Source organism: Pteropus alecto, unplaced genomic scaffold, assembly GCF_000325575.1.
Source record: "Pteropus alecto unplaced genomic scaffold, ASM32557v1 scaffold8, whole genome shotgun sequence".
NCBI classification, from domain to species: Eukaryota; Metazoa; Chordata; class Mammalia; order Chiroptera; family Pteropodidae; genus Pteropus; species Pteropus alecto.
In genome coordinates, this window is record NW_006494609.1 from 3,850,071 (window position 1) to 3,855,445 (window position 5,375).

The window sequence follows — 5,375 nt, forward strand, 5'->3', positions numbered from 1 at the left end:
GGGGAGAGAGGCCAGGGGGGCTGCGAGGCCTGGCGAGGAGGAGACCCCAGCAGACGTGCAGAAGGAGGGAGGAAAACCAGGCGGCCTCCCTAGATCCCGAAGACTGAGGCTTGGCAAGAAGGTGCATGAACTCACTGCACTGCGAGAGCTTCAGGACTTCCAGGAAGCGCTGGCAACCCTGAGCACGAAGAAGCCGACTGTGTGCCTTGTAGCTCTGGGTTTCTTCTCCATGTGTCTAAACAGGTTCTGCTGGGCTCTGACTCCCAGCAGGCCAGGTGGAGGGCAAGCAGAGGGCTGGGAGGGGTGGCAAGGCAGCTGGGAGTGGGAAGGGAGCTGGAGTTTTTCCTTAGGTAAAAATAAATAGAGCGGATATCTGATATTGCCAAAGGCCACTTGGCGATGGGGAGAAAGTGGGTATTTTAAAGAAGGAGCAGAAGGACCATGGCTTGGGTCCCAAAATCAAAATCTTTGCCTTGCCTTGAAGGAGAATAAGAAAAGAGAATGGAAAAGAAAAGAAAAAAAAAATCGTTGGAAAAAAAAAAAAGAAAAAGAAAAAAGTCAGATCACCAGTGAGTAGGTGGGGAGAGACAGGGCTGGGCTGCTGATGGCCCAGCTAAAGGTGGGGGCAGCGCAGGACACACTTGTCTCTCGGGCACACCATTCATGCTTTCTCTTTTGTTTACACTTCCTCGGGGGCTTTCTAAATGACTTTGTTCACGCTGCCTCTTGTCTTCCTTGGCTGGGATGTGGGGTTATGTGCAATTGGAAGGCAGGGAGGACAGGCCCCTGGAGAGCAGCCCCAATAATCCACTTGGACGCCCAGGGTCACCAGCACCTCGGCTTGTCTTCTCCCTCGGCCATTGCTTCTGTTCCCTGCTTCTCTTTAGAAAATAAAAAAGAAAAGAAAAAATAAAATAGAAGCCAGCTCACTGCACGCCTTCTCCGGAAAGCTGTTACTCCTTCTTTCTTATGCTTCTTCCCCTATCTCTCGCCTCCCTTGCTCATTCCCTCGGACTTGGCTTTCTGCTTCCCTCCCTTTCTCTCCCTCCTGCGTCTCCCTCTCCCTCTCCCTCTCTCCCTCTCGCTCCTCTCCCTCTCTCTCACACACACATGCACACACACACACAGCTTTCTCTATTTCTCTCTGCTGAAATTTTATACCTCCCTCCGATGACGTCTCTGGCCCGGGGTGGGGGAGGGAGGGACCAGCGCACGCAGCCTCTTTTGCTGCACGATTTTAATGTTTTAAACAGGCACAGGAAAAGCCGAGCCCATTTGAAAAATACTTTGCGAGTCCGCTCTTTCGACGTGGTAACTGAACTTTTTTTCCCCTCTTGGAGTCACTCCTGCTACACGTTGACTGTTTTTCTGGAAAGTTACTCCGATGAATCCCCTCCCTCCTTCTCCCCCAACTCCTTCGCGCTCTCCAGCTGTCAGTCCGTCCTTCCCTCGGCCTCGCCGCCCCCGGGCCAGGCCGAACACTGAGCGGGATCGGGATCGGGATCGCGCTGGGCCTGGGTAGGGGCGGCAGTGCCACCGTCGGTGGGGCTGACGCCAGGCCTGGGAACGGGCTTGGAGTTGGGTTCAGCTCCGCTGCGATCCTGGCCCCGATTCTTCATTGACAAGATTGAAGTCGGGCCGCTTGCTGAAGCTTGGGGATGCTCCAGGGGCACTGAAAATGGTGGCGTTTTCCTGCAGATCGAGGGTGCCCTCTGGCGAGGCGAGGCCGCCAGTGACCGAGGCTCCGCGGGTTGGAGCCGGGACCGCGGGGAGGGCTCGGGGCTGGGGCTGGGGCTGGGGCCTGGGGAAGAGGGGCTGCAGGAGAGGCCGAGGAAAACAGGCCCGGGGGCCTTGGGGGAATAGCCTCCCTCTCGGCCCGACGTGCGTACAAGTGCACCTCTCCCTCCGCGGAGCCCTGCTCTGCAGCCGCTCTCGCATAAATGTCCTCCAGATGTTCGCAGCCTCCCTCCCCGCCGGGGGTTCCGCAGGGAACTGCGCCAGTGAGCGCAAAGTCAGCAGTTGGCAGGAGCCCATTTCCCAGATGGGTGAGGGGAAGTTTTCTCTTCGTTTTCCTTCCTCTTCTCAGCCTAAGCTTCTAGGTATTTCCCCAGAAGCTTAGGGAGGGCAAGGCACAGTGCTTCCTTCCGCTCCCGGCCCCCAACAAAGGCCTTGCCCCTGAATGGATCACTTTCCTGGGAATCAGTGCTGCTCCCTTTCACCCCAGCCTTCCTGGGCCCTTCCTGCCAGATCTGGTTCCTGCTCCAGTCTCCTAGGCCACTAACTGAAGGGGTGTTCTCAGCATCCCTAAGGATCATAGTCGATCAGCTTACAGTGGAGGAAACTGAGGCACACAGCGATTTAAAAGTCCACACTGCTTTGTGTGAGTGGTGAAGGTGACATTTAACACAGGCTCTCTAGTTTGGGTAGGCATTATTGTCATTTGCGTAACAAACAAGGAAACCTAGATGTAGAAAGCTTAAAAGTAATCTAAGGTCATATAGAGCCAGTAGGAGTCAACACTATATTTAACACAGGCTCTCTAGTTTGGGTAGGCATTTTGTCATTTGCATAACAAACAGGGAAACCTAGATGTAGAAAGCTTAAAAGTAATCTGTCTAAGGTCATATAGAGCCAGTAGGAGTCAACACTAAGATTTAGACTGAGGAGTCTGTTGGAAGAGTCTATGAATTTATGTTATACTGCCTCTGAAATTCAGCCATCTCGTGAAAAATGTTTTCGATGTTTACTATATACCGGGCACTCTTCTAGGCTCTCTGAATACAATAGTGAACAGAACAAACAACAAAACCCTTGCCCTAGTGGAGCTTACATTCTAGGGGTGAAGGTGGGTAGTGGGGAAGGCGATAAACTAAATAAATATGTAATCGTGTAGTATGATAAAAGATAACTTCCATGGTAGAAAATAAAACAGGGAAGGAGGATAGAAATTGCCTAGGTTGGGGGGTGTTGCAATTTAAAAGTGATGTTGCAATTTTAAATTAGAGAAGGCCTTACTGAGGCCTTTAAGCAAACACTTGCAAAATGGGAGACAGAATTATTAAAGTTGTACATCCTTCTGGACTCTACCTCTACTAAATCAGTCTCCAAGCTCTGGCATATGTACTTTTAACAAACCTCACAAGTGGGTCTGGTTTCCAGCAAGGTTTGGAAGCCACTACTCTAGGGCCTCGTCCTGTCCAGAATGAGCACTGGTCACCTTTTGCTTTCAGGACGTTGGGGAAGAAGTGGGAGCGAAGGTTCGGAAACTGGTTAAAAGGTGGAGGTAGTATGGCTATGAGTTCACAAGAAATGAAAAAACCCAAAGATTAATTCCTTCTTTCTCTTTGGGTACCAAGAAAGAAGGGAACAAGGGATTCACTGGAGACTATATTTTATTTGTCTTGGATTTTTAGCAATGAATGTTCCTTCAGATTAAAATCTAATTAGGGTAGTCTCACTGAGAATCAGAGTTAATGAGTAAAAGATTTTAGGGGTAATCTCTAAGAATAATTACAAGGGAGGAAACTGAGGTCCAGAGAGGCTCTGCCTGGCTACACAGGTAGTTGTCAGCAGATCCAGGCTGGGACCTCAACTCTTCTGACATCCATGTTGTTGCTGTCATAAGGTATAATGTACAGCCCTACCCAGTAAACATGTGAATGAATGGTTGAACTAAGTAATTTACAGAGTATTTAAGAAATGCTTGCAATCCAGTTTTAGGGCTACTCCCACTTCCAAGTCCTAGCTTTTTAAGTGGTGGCCATCTAGGCCTTACCACCAGTGTGATATTGGGAATGTGGCTCACTATCGGGGCCATGAGTCCATCATCTGAGGGTCCCAGCTGACCAGTACTAGGGACCCAGGCAGTGGTGTTGACCTGGGGATCTTATATGGAGAGTCAATGAAGACTCAACTCACCCAATTTGCCTGGTGCAAGGGTTCAGAACAGGCCTCCCTCAAATGTGCACTTGGGCATGTAAATTATTTTGAGCTGATGACAATTAAGACCCTGCGGGCTCAGGTTAAGCTTTTACCTCTCCCTTAAAGAATTTAAATTAGAGACCATGCCCATAATAAGAGTTATAACCAAAAATAACTTTTTATTTCTATGCCTGTCTATAGGGCAAGACAAACCTCTAATTACTGAACATCTGCTCTTCTTATCATTCTGCAAATGACTGTCCTCCCCTCTGAAGCCTTACTTCATCCTTAGCCCAGAATGTCACATCTACCTCAGTTTTTCTTTTTGTCTCTGAACTTCTCATGAATGTGGAGTCCCTGACTCTCTCATATGTATACGGCATTCCCATACTTTCATATGCAATTAAATTTGGTTATTTCCTCTTGCGAATCTGTCTCATGTTGATTTCATTATTAGACCATCCAAAAGAACCTAGAAAGACAGGGGAAAGCATCCTTCATCCCTACACTGGGAGTTTGGGGGATATCTTCCTCTACTGGCCTAGGAGAAAGGCTGCCACCCAGTAATGTGTCCTGGAGAAAAACACTCCAGTAATATAGTGTCAGAAAGGCACCTGGCTCTGCTGTTTAACACTCAGGTGATTTTCCTTAAGCCACCTCTTTGCACTTATGTCCTCAATTGTTGAATAGAGATATTACTGCCGTTCACTTTATGGAGTTATTGGAGGGATTATTTGACTTTTGAAAGTTATTACTACTCCGGTATTTGATGTGCCAGTTCAGCCTCTCTGTAAACTTTTGAAGGCAGAGATTATGTATATTGCATTTTCTGTTATAAACCATTTATTAACACCTGACCCCCTGCAGCCTGTTTTCACATCTGTCCAATAGAGAGAATACAATTTATCTTGCTTCCCACACAAGGTCGTTATGCCCTTCACATGAGCTAATAAAATTGAGAAGGTCCCCTGTGCATTGCAAAGAGCTATACAAATGGGAGGGATCAAAATAATTACTACTATTAGTAGTGGTGCTTTGCACTTAATAACACGTATTCTAAAAAGGGCTAACATTTTTTCACCGTCCCACAGGTGCAGCCTTAGAGGGATTTAATATGTGAAGGTTTCTTTCAGAAGTCAAGCAAGGCAGGTTTGAGAAATATTTAAGTCAGAGGGTGGCACATAGAATCCAGGAACAATGCGGCCGACCCTTTAAATATTGGAACGGAAGGGCGGAGCCGTGGTCAGGGACGCCACGGGCTGCTTGGTTTCCAGGAAGTGACGACAGGCGGCCGCGGAGATGGAGGACTTGCTGGACCTAGGCGAAGAGTGGCACCGGGGTTCGGCGACTTCCGTGAGGACCGATGCGGGGAGGGACTTGGGGCCGGGATTTAGCCGGTGGGGAGCAGCGACCGCGCCCCCGCGGCCTCCCTGACCGCCTCCGCGCGGCCTGTC

General features: G+C 49.1%; 1 long non-coding RNA gene across 1 annotated transcript in view; it reads right to left on the minus strand.

The window, feature by feature from the left end:
* Nucleotides 1-6: 6 nt before the first annotated feature.
* Nucleotides 7-5,375, minus strand: part of LOC112473659 — a 9,051-nt gene continuing 3,682 nt past the window's right edge. The window contains exon 3 of the long non-coding RNA XR_003044110.1: nucleotides 7-881. This is a non-coding gene — a long non-coding RNA (uncharacterized LOC112473659). The remainder of the gene's footprint in view (nucleotides 882-5,375) is intronic.